A 16,676-nucleotide genomic window follows, 5' to 3' on the forward strand; every position below is an offset into this window, starting at 1 on the left:
TTCAGGTTTTGCTCCAGCCAGCCAGCCAGACTTGCTATTTGCGTGGCGAGGCCCTGGGCCTCACAATTCCCCTTAGATAATAAACACACGGACACAAATATTTTGAGTTAATGGAATAATAATAATAATAATAATTATTATTATTATTATTATTATTATTATTTATTATTTATACCCTGCCCATCTTGCTGGGCTTCCCCAGCCACTCTGGGCGGCTTCCAAAAAAATATTAAAATACCACAATACATCAAACACTAAAAGCTTCCCTAAACAGGGCTGCCTTCAGATGTCTTCTAAAAGTCTGGTAGTTGTTGTTCTCTTTGACATCTGGTGGGAGGGCATTGCACAGGGAGGGCACCACTACCGAGAAGGCCCTCTGCTTGGTTCCCTGTAACTTGGCTTCTCGCAGTGAGGGAACCGCCAGAAGGCCCTTGGCGCTGGACCTCAGTGTCCGGGTAGAACGATGGGGGTGGAGACGCTCCTTCAGATATACTGGACCGAGGCCGTTTAGGGCTTTAAAGGTCAGCACCAACACTTTGAATTGTGCTCGGAAACGTACTGGGAGCCAATGCAGGTCTTTCAAGACCGGTGTTATATGGTCTCGGCGGCCGCTCCCAGTCACCAGTCTGGCTGCCGCGTTCTGGATTAGTTGTAGTTTCCGGGTCACCTTCAAAGATAGCTCCACAAAAATAAGGCCACAAAGTTATTGGTTACAGATGTGAGTGGCTTGGCTCAGGCATTGGGTGAAACCAGACTATATCCTGACTATATCCTGCACATCCACAGGAAGTCTCTTAAGGGTCAACCACCAATAGGGGGAGCCCTATGATATACATCAATTAAGAGCACCCCCAGGGTCCCTGATGGGGTTGTGGCTAGGAACAATACTTTTTCTGGAAGAGCTGCAGCTCTTTAGTAATCCTTTTGGAATCTGAAAACAATTATGCAGCTATTTTCATTTCAGTAGGAACGCCAAAGTAATATTCTCCCTCCCTCTCATTATCAGTGTGTATACAAATATGGTAAAGTAACTGTAAGGTGTAAGCTAGAGGCATGTTTGTTTGAGGGTTCTATTAATCCCTTGATGGAACATATGCATACCAAATTAGGAATTTAAGGATTTTTTAACAAATGATTCATAGCCTCCTCCAGAATTCATTAAAGAGTGACTAACTATTCAACAATGTTTCATGTTAACTTTTGTTGCCACACCCCAGTAGGTCAACCTTTCAGACAAGCTACATTCTTTTACCTGGGAGTGGAAGGGAATAATGGAAAAGGTAAATAAAGGAGGGAGATGGAAAGCTTTTTGGCTTCACAAGCCACTCTCATTCTTTATTTTGGTGCCCAGGGGAATGAATGGAGTGCCATGCATGTTTCCCCAGAGTCATAGCAGAGAACATGAGAAAGTTCTGGCTTCAGGGCCCAGATTCTTTGCCTTGGCTCACTCAGGTTGATTAATCCCTGACTCCACAGGGAGCGCCACTGAATGAAATGTCTCTTCAATGCTATATGGAATGAAAAGACCATTCCGATCTCAGCCATTTATCTAAATATTTGTTTCATTACAGATTTGATTATTTTTGTTTTGCACAACAGAGGAAGTGAAACTTTGCCAGGTACACATGGCCACAACATTTTGCTACCCAAGAAAATAATCACCACGAGAGTTGGGGCAGGGGGGCTCATATGGACACTCTTCATCATATAAGAAGAGTCTGTGGATCAGGCCAATGTTCCATCTAGTCCAGCATCCTGTTCTCTCAGTGGCTGACCAGATGCCTGTGGGCAACTTTCAAGCAGGAAATGAGTGCAAGAGCTCTGTCCCTTCCTGTAGTTTCCAACAACTGCCGTGCCTGAAAGAAATGTGAGCATATTTTCTGCAAACTGTGTAGTCAAAGTGGATGGGGAGAATACACAGGCTACACCTGAGATATCTTTACCTGGCCCATGAGCTCCAGCTAGTCTCTCTACACATGCAAACACCCAAGGTTGGAGAGAAAGTCCTTGTATCAGCTTCCTTTCTCCAGCTCCATCACCTTTGGCTGCACAAGGTAGCACTGATGCATCACTTGGCTCTTGTTTTGGACATTCCTCCATAAATGAGACTTCCTGAATTAACCAATGAAGTGTTTCACAATGGGAAGATCAATGTTTATCACCTTCTAATTGAGGTAGGGTGTGTTGCTATTTAAGGGAATTGCTATAGAAACTGGTTGAAAAGTTGCCAACCCTTTTTATCCCCCCCCCAATCTCCCCCCCCAACCACCAAAGTTATGTCAACTTGAAGAAAAGTTGAAGACCCTCTGTCACATTGTAACTGGGTACTTTGCTTTGACATTGATGGGTGCGTTCAAGTATTTACAAGCCGGCTGAGAAGATGACTCAGAGCACGTTAGAAGCAACACAGCTGACACCCCTGCTGATGGGGGAAGAAGTAGGTGGGAAAGATTGCTTGGAGATCAGAATATGTGGTTTTTAAAATGCGGCTGCTTCACCAGCCCACTCTTTATGCTGTTGTAATTATGTGGGTGTAATAGGGGAGGGGGAGAACGAAAGAAAAGCTAAGCGTCTCAGGCAAGGACTGACTGACTGTGCAGAAACCCAAATGTAAAAAAGCACAAAGAGACATCGGCAATGGAGAAGTTGTGCTAGAGTGGTCCTTCAAGAGAGATGGCCTCTAAGAAGAACCTTCTGCAAAGGTCTCCTGAAGCTGAGATACCAAGAAAGCAGGATCAGTATAAGGCAGAAGGCTGTCTTCTCTTGAGGTGAAGCCTCTTATTTTCACATGGGAAACATTGTGGAATAGTTGGCTCCTTGAAGAGAGAAAATTAAATGGTGAACAAGCCACCTGGGAGATTTTTCACCTCCAACCTGGCAGTGTGAATCAGTCAGAGGTTTTCTTCTGTCTTCTTGATACTTCAGTGAGTCATTGTGTATTAGAGGGCTGGAACTGGGGGGTCATAAGCCAAAGTCAGCCTCTGGAGAAATGCCATCCATCAACACACACACACAATCTAGGGTCCAAAGTGGGGTAGAGAAATTTTCCAGCTTTCCTCAGTACCAGCATTCAAATATACAGTTACATCAAATGTCTTTGAAAAAATCCGTATTTGTCTATGAACGTGCTGGTAGCAGAGATGCAGTTCTCAAAGAAAGCTGGAAGGCAGCCGGCGACTTTGTGAATATGTCTGTAAGAGAACCGCATAATTTAACATCTTTTGCTTTGAGGGGACACCCTGCAGCCCTGGGACAGGCTGGAACAGGAACATAGTCCCCCACTCCTATCCTAGAGGTTCAGAATCAGTCCACAAGGGGAGTGTGGCCATCTAGATTGGGGTGGCAGACTCCAGACTTGTCAAATCTACATTGCTTTTTACTAGAACCCCAAGATTACCAGCCAGGATCAGGCGCAAAAGACAATCACTGACAAGGGTGCCTCTGGGCCCATTCACGTTGTAAGAAAAAGTTTTCAATCCAAAGACTGAACTGATGTCACAGTCCTTTCACACAAAAGTCAACTCCTGGTTAGATATCTCCATTTCAGCGATCTGATTTAAGTGGAAAAGGTCACTGTTGCTGAACAGCTGCGAATCAAAAATCCTTGCCAATCTACTGCAAATCACTCAAAGATCCACCAGTAGATTCTGATCTCCCTTCTGTCCCCCCCCCCCTGCAGACGAAGGGCTCCAAGTTCTTAGAAGCAAGAGCTTTAAGGTGGCAGCAGAGGTGTCTGGGCCGTGGTGGGCTTTGGGCTCTTAGATTTCAATGGTGCTCTGTGCAACACTTAAATTCGACACACCCAAACAACACACCGGCTCCCCCTGCAATGCAGCACCCAGTGTGGCCAAACTGGTCCTGTTACCCTAAAACTGCCTCTGGTCGGGGTCAGCTCCATGCAAATGCCAGAAGCACCCACTGAGGCTGCTGGCCTCAGTATCCCAGATGGACATTGGGCTTTCCTGAATAGAACTACACTGTAACCAGAGGTACCACTGTAGAATATTGGGCTAGGACCTAGGAGAGCAAGGTTCAAATTCCTACTCAGTCATGAAGCTCACTGAATGACCTTGGGCCAGTCACCATCTCTTAGCCTAACCTACCTCACAGGGTTGTTGTGAGTATGAAATGTGGAAGAAGAGAACCACGTACACCACCTTGAGATCCTTGGAAGAAAAAGGTGGTATATCAATGTAATACGTCAGGAGGACACAGTGTGCAGCCCCCTGCTATTGCCTCCCTAGGGGTGGGAGGAGACCAGCAGCACTTCCTTGTTGCCCAGAGGCCACTGTAGAGGCAGCATGGGAAGTGCTGCTGAGGAGGTGCCCAGTCTCCAAGGAGTGTGTAGAGGCAGCAGCGGTAGCTAGGGATTCTGTGCTCAGTGGCTGGATCTGCCACTCCAGTGGATTCTGTCACCTGAGGCCATCACCTCACCTTGCTCCATTGATGAACCAGCCCTGCCTCCACTACCTGGCTTTCCCATTGGGTGCATGAGGTCTGGGAACAGGGTCCCATGCAGCAGGTTGTGGTTATAGGTGGGCCCCAGCACCCAAAGAACCGTAAGTCATCACTCAGGAGATATACCCTCTTCCTGCAAGAAGCACTCCCTTCATTAGACTTTCCAGTTTCTATTTTATATTTGTAGACTGGGTGGCAGGGGTGAAAGTGAGGGTCTAGTAGGAGGCTGCATGGGAGCAATTGGGGTGGTGGGGTGAGGAACGCATGAACAAACAACATCCTTAGTCACTGTACAGCTTATTCCGCAGCCTGCTATCATTTGGCTCCCCCCCCCCCCTTCTTCCTTACTAGCTCTGCATACATCTGCCACCATGAGACGTGTTGTGCTAAATCACAGTACCTGGAATCAAATCAATAAAAATAACTGCAAGGAGGAGAAACGGCTCTTTTCTACTTCGGCACTTTCAAGATAGCCGTGCGCAATCACATGCTGCCGCCCCTGTCATAAAAGGCTGCAATGTCCCTGTGTAATGTATAACTCGTACTGATAAAAGCCAATAGCCTCCCCAGCCTTTGACACCAAGATCCAAAGGCAGTTGGAGTCAAGCATCCCCTCCTTGGGGTTGTGTGTGTGTGTGTGTGTGCAAGGGCTGCTCTGTCATTTTCAACGGAATGTTCTGACTCCTACTCCTTTCTAAAATGAACCAGCTTCATCTGCTGTTTGAATAAAAGCTTCATGGCATGTTAGTCACGACATATTGCAGCACAGTTTTATTCACAAAACTTCAGCCAGGCAGGGTGGGGGGTGGGGTGGGGTTCCATTTTAGAGCCAACTTTATAAAAAGAAGGATGGAGGGAAAGGTTTCCAATGCACTAAAACAGGCTGATTTTCTCTCTCTTCAATTCAGGTAGTATAGTGGTCTTTCTGAGACTTCTGTTGCTGAAGGGAGTGCAATACATCTACTATATCCAGGGTCCTGCTGGGCTCTCACCAGTGTGGTGGAAGATGCTCTTGGCCTTGTCCATGATTTCTATGATTTTTTTAAAAATCCACACCATATATTTAGAGCACATCCAACGCACATTTAAAGCACATGACTGCTCCCAACGAATCCTAGGAACTGTATAATACTCATGGCTTTCTAAGAGGTGGGGGGATGTTATATCACTAAGTCAGGGTCTAAAATTTCCTAGCTGTAGCACTGCCTAGTTGGCTACTATTGGTTACAGAATACTAGATGACATTGACAGCAATCCACCCCAGTGATTCTTACACTGTTATGCTCAATATATGACCCCTTAATCGTCTTCACCTGACTACCTTACTTTTCTTTTCTTTCAGCAATACAAATTAAGGCCCCAGTAAAATAAGTGTGGTGAATGAAGTTTCCCCCACCCATTTTTATTTTCTCAAATAGGCTGACTTCAGTCAACAAACCTCTTTATTCACTGGGCTGCTATATATTTAGTTAGCTATTTGCTGGTTTGGATATTATTCGATCACAACAGAGTTGTCAGCTTAAACCTTGTTAAAGCACATGGCTTAACCGTGTGCAGGATTGCAGCCACCCAAGTTAATAGCAACTAATGTCAAACAGTAATATCATTGATCATTTACCTGAGCACACATCTACTTAGGTATGTGTACCTAAGAGAAAAGTGGTGTTCCCGGGTTCCCAGAGGCATTCTGCAGACTTCAGACATGTGTATATAAAAACCCTATTTCCTATTAACACAGTGGAAATGACTACCCAGAGGCACCATCATCTCACTGGTGCTTTAACTCGGCAGACTAGGTGGGCTTTGAAAGCTCTTGAAGTTCTTCAATGGCTACTGAGCTAGGAGGGAGGTCTCCACCCACCCACTGCTTTCTTTTTAGACTGACCAAAAGAAGCAAAATACCTGAAACAATTAAGAGAATGAAAACCAGAAGGTCAGATTATTTGGTGCATTGCAGGGGATTTACATAAATAGGCCTAACCTTTGACTCGAAAATAAAAGGTAATGGCAGAAGTCCTGGCAGGACAAGCAGGTCACTGGCATTTGTTCTGCCTCTGACGCTATGACAAAAATGTCAGGAATGCCACTGTTCGCTGCATGTTGATAGAGCTCAAAGGTATGCAGTCAAACGAACAGAAACCCAAGCCTACCTGATGGATCGAAACTGCAGGGCTCCCACACACTTATAAACTTGCAGGGCTGTGAGCGTGGGAAAGTGTGTGTGAGGCCTTGAAGGAAGACTAATTCCTTCTAAAAGGAGAGAGAGGCCTTCCTGGGAGAGTGATTGAGGATTTCTGTCCTATGGGGCACCCTATAGTTACAGAGCTGCTGTAGCCAGTCTTCTTTCCATTGGCTCAGCCTCACTGTAAGAGAAACATATTTTTATTTGCAGATGAGTAGCTGGGTGGGGTGGCTTTCTTCTGCAGATCAGCCTCCCTCTGCAACTACATGAACCATCCTTTCATGAGCCAAGCTTTTAGAAAATCATCTTACATCAATAATGAGAGAGCTACCACACTCCAGTCCTTTAAAAAGGCTCTGAAGAACTTCCCACTCATGCACACACACACACGCGCGCGCACACACACACACACACACACACACACTGCTGTACCACACTTTCTAATTGAGAAATGTGAGGAAATTGTGTTTTTCTGTTTGGGGCTGGGTGGGTGTTTTATTACTGCTGGTTCATTTAGTGCAGGGGGTGTTTTGTGGAAATGACCTTGTATTTTACTTTTATATTGCTGTTGTTGGGTCTTTAGATTTGGATCACACAAGCCACCTTGAATGTCCCTTTCCTTCAGTAGCTGTGTTACTTAAGCGGTAAAACCACCCACATACACAGAAATTCTCTTTTCTCAGGAAAAATCACTTTGCACCATGAAATCACACATTAGTAGAAGTCTTTAAATAAACAAAACCTGTGCTATCAGATTTATGGATGCACTGGCTCTTAGAATTATCCCCAGTAGCTGCTGTGCTTGTCAGGCTATCAAGGCAAAGAGATTTAGTTATTACCAGAAAAGCAAGCCAGCTCTTGGTTTTATCAGAGTCATTTTTATTGGGAGAGTTCTTTTGGGCTGGAATAATAAAATTGTCTGATCAGATAACAAAGTGCAAAAAGCCGAATGGTGTCTGGGATGAACCTTGAAGGACAAAGTTTATCTGCTGGAGCATTTCCTGTGAGCACTTTGAAATCGGCTTCTTCAAAGCATGAATCAACACGGTTTGGCTCCCAACTGAACAAACAGATTTGCTGCTTATCATCGTCGCCACCTCAGTCTTTCATTTACTTTTACTTAGTAAGCAAATAATGTTTTGCGAACAAGAGGGTTACTTCCCAACTGGGCTTTCTGCAAGAGCCAAAATAGGTAGTAGTTCACCTGTCGTCACATTCTCCTGGTGGCCCAATACCATATTCCTCCCCCTGATCTCCCACACATACACATACAGAGTAATTGCTGCAATTCTGGGCAAAGCTTCCTGGAAACATTACTTCCGAATCAACATGCATAGGCTTACATTGAATAAATATGTATTGATATATGCATATAAACATTCTGACTTCCATTGTGCTCTGGAGTCTGTGGACACCCCAGTGGCTCGATGTGGCTTTTTCACTAGCTTTGATCACTCCTAGACAGAAGTAGCCTGACCACTGCTATCCATGTTTTGATAGCATCTTATTTGGGACTACTATACTATAAATGGAGCTGCCCATGGAAACTGCTCTCAAAGCAGTTAATTGATCAAAATGCAGCAGGCAAACTATAAACTGGGACTGATCAAAGGGACCACACATCTTACCAATGTTAAAACAACTGCACAGGCTCCTTGTGCATTTTTAAGGTGTAGTTCTTACCTCTCAGTCCCTAAATGGCTTAGGACCTCGGCACTTGAACCCCAAAGTCTGACACACACTCTTGCCATATAACACACTAGGATATGGACGTGGGAAGTGGTATGTTCCTAGCTAGATTGGTCATTAATAAACACTACCAAACGTCTTAACACCTTTAACTGAGCTTTAAAATGCTCAAGGGTAGAATGGGGGCAGGGCAGGGAGGGTGGCAAACATAGTTCATGTACTGTGATTCTTTGTTTTATTACATCTCATCCCTTTCTAAAAAAAAATTGGCTGCACATCAACATCTTTTGATTTTAAATATTACTTTTCAATTAAAATTTGGCATTCCTGAATACTGCAGAAAACTATTTTGTTAATAAGTTTAATTTCAATAGCACATTGCAATGATTTTTTTTCATATCAGAATTGTTTGTATCAGAAATCTTTGTGTGCCTCTGTGGGTATGTACGGTATAAATATAATTTGTGTAAGAGCGTTATACCCTTTTCCTAATTCTTATTACATATTACATAAGCTAGGTATCATCATCACAATGCTTGCAATTATTTTAAAGCTATTTTTATACCTGCTTTAGCCAAAGGGGTTCCCAATGTGGCTAATGAGATCAGTATTAGGTTTTTTCCTTTTCTGTTCCACTAATTTTTTCTTTAAACCTTGATTTTCAAACTTTGTGGTTTTTCACTATTTCAAACTTCAAACAAAACCCCTCTGAAAACATAACTGATCGCATGAAACAATAATGGAGAAACAGTTATTCATATTCAATTGTCTTTTTTGAGATGCTAGCCTTCTTGTTCGTTTTACTATTCTGTTATTTGATTGCTTCTGCTGGCTTTTTAAATATTTGAAGAGACGCAAACGGAAATTGGACATAATGCATCTCTTGTGTTTGTTCACAGGCATTTCTTTCCTCCATTATGTCTACCAGAAAAATTCACTCTCTCTCCAAAACCTCTAAGAGAGCTTGTCATATTTCATCTATTTTGCCTGTTTGTGGGAAACAGTATAATCAATAAATATGTGTGCGTTCTTCTGTAGGGAGAAAGAATCTGGATGTTTTTGGGCAATGGATTGAACAAATATCTTGGTCCATGACAAAAGAAAGCAAAAGCAAATGGCTCAGATCTGGAGACCCCATGCAACTTTGGAAGGGACTTCTGGCCACACAAACAGGACAGGGAGTACCCTGCTTCCACCAATTCTTCCATAAAAATTCCAAGCTCCCAGAACGCATCTGACACAATTCCAGAAGATTCCCAGAACTTAGTGAAAATAATTTACAAAACGGAAAATCTTAGAGGAAAATGCTTACAAAAATGTGTGTGCATGCAGATGAATTCCCCGCTTTCATCGCAAACTGATGTAGAAAAAGGAAGATTTGAACTTAAAGATTAGAAAAAGGAGAAACTGACCTCTGACAGATCCTTCCATTTCTACTTCCAAGCAAACAAGCAAAGGATAACTTATATGGGTGTTTTTGCATCAGACAGTTCGAACCACATTGACCCCACTGTTGTGTGGCTTATCAAATGTTCCCCTGTCTCCTTTGTCCAAAGTCATTGAGAAGGGGGGAAATGATTTTGCTTAGGCACATTAAAATTTGCTGCGCAATTAACATATTGAAGTAAGTCGATGTCTTTGATCTATTGCTCCAGTTCAGTGCAAATAGCCTCCTGATAAACGGAGGCTACTGGGCAGCTCTAACTCACTGCTTGCGCCACGAGATCTTTCTTGGCAAATGTATTCACTGATACTCCTGTCTCCAGTCTGCCACATAGTGAATGTTTGCACTCTCCTGACATTTAGAGTTCCTACAGATATTGAAATAAAGTGATTGAAATTGTAAAGAAGTCATGCCTGCATGGGAAAAGAACTTCCGAAGTCTGCGGGAACAGCATCAAAGCAGATCATGTTCAAACAAATGTAGGTTAGTGGCACTGGAGATTAAATCACAAGGCAAATATTAAGAAGGGTTAATCTGGACTCTGGACACTGACTACAGTCAGCCTCGGCCCTCTGCCTTGATGGAGCTGTACACTGTGTGACGTTTGGATGGAAAACTTGGCCTTCCATTGGTCTGTCTCTTCTGTTTCATATTATTGCACCACTCCTGAAACACATTATCACTGTGTCATGAAAATGATGGAGTAATTGCACAAGGCTAAGACTTAAGACCTGGCTAGAGCTCAGTATGATTACAATGCAGGGAAAAAAATGTTTCTTTGACTCTAAGGCAAGTGCAGCCTGATCAACTACAAATTTGGGCAATGGGGACAAGTACTCAACAGCAAAGCACTGGGAACTTACTACTATGAGAAAATAATTGAGACATTGCCTAGGCTCATTGAAAGGATGGGTGGTATCCAACAAACTAAATCTGTCAGCGTGAGGACTTTGGGCTGTGCAACAGAACTTCCGCTCCTCCTCTCCCCATAACCACCCCATGTCCTTAATCCATTCTCCAGAGCAGATTTGGGGAGGGTGCACGATGCACAGAGGGACAGCACAATATTTGCATTGTATTTTCAAAAAACTTTGCAAAGTTTTAAATAAACTGAATTCAGATGTTCTGCTGAACAATGTAGATTCCCTAAATTTGCTAAATGTGTGAAACTTATCTGCAACTAATATAACTAGATTGTACCTGATAGTCTCCCATAACTTAGTTGCAGGACTTTTTCCAAGTTTGCAGAAAGGAATCACACACACACACGAGAGAGAGAGAGAGAGAGAGAGAGAGAGAGAGAGAGAGAGAATCTGTACCAAACTTCAACAGAGAAATAAGGAAATCACACAGAAATAAAGCCTTGTATTCAAAAGTGCTTTTGCACAAGTGGAAAGCACTTCCTCTCATGCAATGAAGAGCCCCTACTTTCACTTTAAAAAAAATTCCCATACTATACAGGAACAGCTGATGGAGGAGCAGAGAGAGCTATTGAGGCTAGGTGAAAATGCTTCCCACTTGTGCAAAAGCACTTTTGGATACAATCCAGCCCTCTGTAACCATATGTATTTCTCAAGCCGTTACATCAGTGAATCCTTTTTTGGATAACTACAAGGTGTTATGGACAGAAGCAGCTGTCATTTTGGAGCTCTAATCTGAAGCAATGATAAGGTGAATTAAACACGGATGAAGTCATTTTCTAAATGATAACCGAGCATGTGGTGCAATTTGAGGTTCTTTGAACATTCTAAGGCACCAGGGAACAAGATATTTAGATAGCTCATTTCTGAATCTCGAGTGTCTCCACTTTCATTTACAATGAACTTTCAACTTTTATCTACAAAATAGTCTGAACCCAAATGGCTTGTGGGGAGGAAACCTTTGAAGACAGCAAAAACTCTAAGCTCCTAGCACTGATTTTTTTCCAGGTATTTTTTTCAGCTGGTACTCACCGGAACTCAGTTCCGGCACCTCTCAGGTGGGTGCCATTGTCATTATAAGAAGACAAGAGTTCATGGTGAGTTCCATTCCCTCTTTTTCTAGGGAAATAGCAATGGTTTTGTGTCTTCTTTGAATATTTGGAACAATTTCACTGTGCTGGGGAGAGAGAGAGAGAGAGAGGGAGGGAGGAAGGGAGAGGACCTGTGCCCCTGGTGGCAGGTTAAAAGGTAAAGGTACCCCTAACTATTAGGTCCAGTCGCGGACGACTCTGGGGTTCCTCGCTCATCTCGCTTTCTGGCTGAGGGAGCTGGCATTTGTCCGCAGACAGTTTTTCCGGGTCAAGTGGCCAGCATGACTAAGCTGCTTCTGGCGAACCAGAGCAGTGCACGGAAATGCCGTTTACCTTCCCTATTTACCTATTTATCAACTTGCACTTTGATGTGCTTTTGAACTGCTAGGTGGGCAGGAGCTGGGACCGAACAACGGGAGCTCACCCCGTCGCAGGGATTCGAATTGCTGACCTTCCGATCGGCAAGCCCTAGGCTCGGTGGTTTAGACCCCAACGCCACACGCATCCCTTCGGTGGCAGGTTAGGGGGTGGCAAAGTTACCAGTTTGCTTTACTACATACAGACACATCACCCCATGACTTGCCATGCCCCTGCAGTTGCATCCTATCCATTCTGAGGCAGTGATTCTGAGCTTCCCTGAAGTGAATTCTCAACCTTGATTCCCACCCCAACCATTCCAAGCACCCCATCACATCGTCAACCAGCATGTTGGCTTTGCACATGAAACCATGTGTCGTACGGGTGGAAGAGCACACAGACATCCCCTTGGGTTGTAAACAAGCCCCATTGCCCTCACTGAAGCCAACATTGCTCCCCTTCCTGTGCCTTGAAGAGCTACAGAGCAGGTCAAAATTCAGCTTTTCCTTCTCCCTCTGAGGGGCAGGGCCTCGCCAGTTGAATTTCAGCTCATCAGAGCCTGACACTGCAGCCATGAGCAGGGCTCAACGGTGAGCTCTTAGACCCGCATGTTCATCATGCTTAACACCCTCTAATCCTGCCCGTGTCCAGCCCACTGGACTGGCAGTGCTAAGGCCAGGGAAAGTGAAGTGATGGTATTCTTCCAGCCACTCATAAAAGTTCACTTCAAATAAACTAGGTAACCCCCTAAGAGACTGGATCACTTCTTCGTGCGGACAACAGCCATCAACTATCCTCTCCTGAGCTGGAATTTCAATATTTCAATGGTCACCTCATAATTTTACTCTTTTGATTTGCTCCCCTTGATGGTGTCTATATATTCTGGAGCAAATATTTTCAGTGTTAAGTCATGGGGTATATAAACTGAGACTTGATATCAATAATTTTCATGTCCCAAGACATCCTGAGAGCTGTCATATTTAGTCTAAAGCTGGAAAACGCACAGATGGTCAAAGGGAAGAAATGTGACACATCCACTAACTAGGCTAGGATTCACAATTCTCATGCAAATCGCAAACACATTTCATGATAATTGTACATAAGCAAAATATGCAAATTAGTTGCTGTCCTCTGAGTAGGGATGCATTTGCCACAGTGGCTTTCTATGTTGAAGAAGTTGACAAGACCCCAACTTAAGGCAAAAAAGATTATTATTTTTTAAAAAAAGAAAATAATTAGACTTTGGTATGCTGAATACGGGGTGGCGCTGTGGTCTAAACCACTGAGCCAAGGGCTTGCCGATCAGAAGGTCAGCGGTTCAAATCCCCGTGACAGGGTAAGCTCCCGTTGCTCAGTCCCTGCTCCTGCCAACCTAGCAGTTCAAAAGCACGTCAAAGTGCAAGTAGATAAATAGATACTGCTCTGGCGGGAAGGTAAACGGCATTTTCATGTGCTGCTCTGGTTTCGCCACAACCGGCTTAGTCATGCTGGCCACATGATCTGGAATAACTGTTTGCGGACAAATGTTGGCTCCCTCGGCCAGCAAAGCGAGATGAGCGCCGCAACCCCAGAGTTGTTCGTGACTGGACTTAACTGTAAGGGGTCCTTTACCTTTATGCTGAATACAGGGTCAGAGAAATGAGTAAATGATACAGAGCAGAAATCACCAGTAAGTTAAAGCAGTTTCCATTTTGAACAAGAGATTGTCACTGTACTAACAAACACTGTACCCATCTATAAAAGTCATACAGAGATAACCTTGATAATATTTTAAAGAATCCCTCCTCCCGTATCAATCTAGGCACGAAGGAGCTCCTAGTTGTGATCCCAATGCTGAATGAGGGCACGGGTGGATGGAATTCATCATCTCCAGGAAATACCATATACCAACTTAGCTGACATTTTGCCAACACATAAGGATGCCTCTCTTTGCCCAAACTGGGTAGGGGTGAAATTTAATGGTGACTGGTAGAATTTTTATAATGGTTTCCAATGCACGTGTAGATTTTTACTGATGTTTTGTGTATGGTTTTGTGTTCTGTATGTTTTAGATTCTGAAATATTGTTAACTATGTTTATAATATTATATGCATCCATACCCTGGGACCATCTGCTAAAGGGTGTGCTGTAAATAGGCTAAATAAATAAATATTAAGAGAGCGCTAATTTTCCATGATGGTATAGAAAAAAGGCTCAATATATAAAGATATAAATTTATGGGAGTTGTTCTGGAGAGTTTCTAATAAAAATGGTATAAATCTGTTTGTTCACTATTTATATTCCCTTTCTGTCACTTTCAGTCCCTTGTTCCGAGTGGCAAAAATTTGACATACAATAGAAATCTGCATATTTTCATAAAGTAACTATATAATAGCTACAAGCTCCTTCCCACCTCCATGCCTTCATGTTTTGTATCTATCCTGTTCTGTGAGCACTTGAGGCTCACAAGGGAAGCAGGTAGTATCCCTTAAAGTTATTGTTACTAAGCAGGGGTCAGATCAAGGAGGTAAAGTCTAGTCAATGTAAGAAGGAAGTCACACCAGGCAAAGGCAGATCAAAGCAGTAAAAGTCCATCCAGAAACTCTCTTATGCAAAGATAAGCAGGACCTTGGATAGTTCCAAGTGGAGCTCTTTACTTCTAAGGTAGCTGCATGGAAATGTTGTCCCAGCAGAAAGCTGAAGTCAACTGAAGTAGGGTGGCCTGTAGCATGGTTGACTCCAACTCCCTAGAGGGGTTGGCTGGATTGTCAAAGGGCTCTTGGCCTTATTTTGTAGTCTGTGAGGCTGGGAGATGGAGCTACTGCAGGACACTCACCCTATGAGTCCAAAGATGGTGCCATGGCTATCCCAGTTGTGGTAGAGATACTTGTCTGTCTGATGATGCAGCCTGAGCCCAATCCGCATCAGAGCCTTCTGCTGTGTACTGCGTGCTACAAGGTAAAAAGGCTGAGGGCCCTGACTCTTTATTTTCTGTCATTTATTTATCCTGCTGAGCTGGATGTTGTTTTATTGATTTCTCCAGGGAATGCATTTTCATGTTATTGTTTCAGCGTTTGTTGCAAACCACCTTGAACATTTTCTTTAGCAGAATGGGCAGGGTGTCAATATGCTGGTGCAAAGAAATGCTCTTCATTATTGTCGTGCTTATTATATAAACCCTGGTGAAATGAATAAATTATGTCAATTGGACCTTGAAACATAAGATGGTATGCAGAAATGTTTTTAAAGAGGTGTGAACAAAAAAAAGGTTGTTAATAATTCAAAGTGTTATTGATGTTTTTATGACAATTTTCACTAAAAATAGGGGCTTTTGAGAGATTATCAGTCTGTTATGGATCTGAAACTCCCCCTGTTGGTATTTGCTGGACAATTTTTAAAAAACAAAACAAAAAACACAACAACACTAAAACTATCTTTCTACAATGGCTTCCTGAAGCATCTTAGATTTGCACAGACAGTAGTTATTTATATTTTTGTAGACCTGGAAGAGCTTTTTTTAAAGCAGAAATATTGTGGAAACAGGAGAAAAGTAGCTGGGTAAAAGGGATAAACCTTTTACATACTCCATCCACACTTCTTCACCCCAATCCATCTTTGTGTGTGTGGAAGCCAGATTTCCATGTGCCTGTAAAAAAAACCACACAGAGACCTCTGGGGTTTGATGCTTTCTAGGCAAATGCCCTTGCACCTTTGCATGCACTTCAAAACGTGCATCCCATTGAAAGCAATGCAGGGGGTCATGGAGAGCATCCAGACTCGATGGCACATTTGATGGACATCTCATTTAAGCCCAGCTTGTCTGTTGTGCAGCACACCTGGAAGTGGTTTGTTTGTTTTTAGTGCTGCCATGTTGCCCAGTTCATGGGGGGCTGGCCTGGGGACAGACACTGCAGCCCACCTCTCTAGCTGGGAAGTGCCCTGTGGCAAATCTCCCACAGATGGAGATGGCACTGGGGTCACATGCTGGAGGGGCTGCCTTCCCCAAAGTCAGTTCCTTCCACCATGTCATGGTCTCTAATACAGCAAGAGCTGATTCCCACACACAGTTCCGAAGATTCCAGGGGTGGAGTGGACAGGGGGCGGGTGCCTGAGGACACACACATCCCCTGAGTCAAGTTTTCTCCCCTTGGCCATAAAGCCCAAGCTGAAGGGAAGAAGAAGAAGAAGAGTTTGGATTTGATATCCCACTTTATCACTACCCGAAGGAGTCTCAAAGCGGCTAACATTCTCCTTCCCCTTCCTCCCCCACAACAAACACTCTGTGAGGTGAGTGGGGCTGAGAGTCTTCAGAGAAGTGCGACTGGCCCAAGGTCACCCAGCAGCTGCATGTGGAGGAGCAGAGACGCGAACCCGGTTCACCAGATTACGAGTCCACCGCTCTTAACCACTACACCACATTGGAAGGAAACAGCAAACCACTAGCTTCCTTTCACCCTGCTGGCCCACAGGCTGGAATGCTGTTTTTCCATTGGAGAGGCATTTGCTAGCAGCCTAAAGGCAATAAGTACACATGCGCAGTGGACATCAGTTCACAC

Source organism: Podarcis gaigeae, assembly GCF_964106915.1.
Source record: "Podarcis gaigeae genome assembly, chromosome: 4".
NCBI classification, from domain to species: domain Eukaryota; kingdom Metazoa; phylum Chordata; class Lepidosauria; order Squamata; family Lacertidae; genus Podarcis; species Podarcis gaigeae.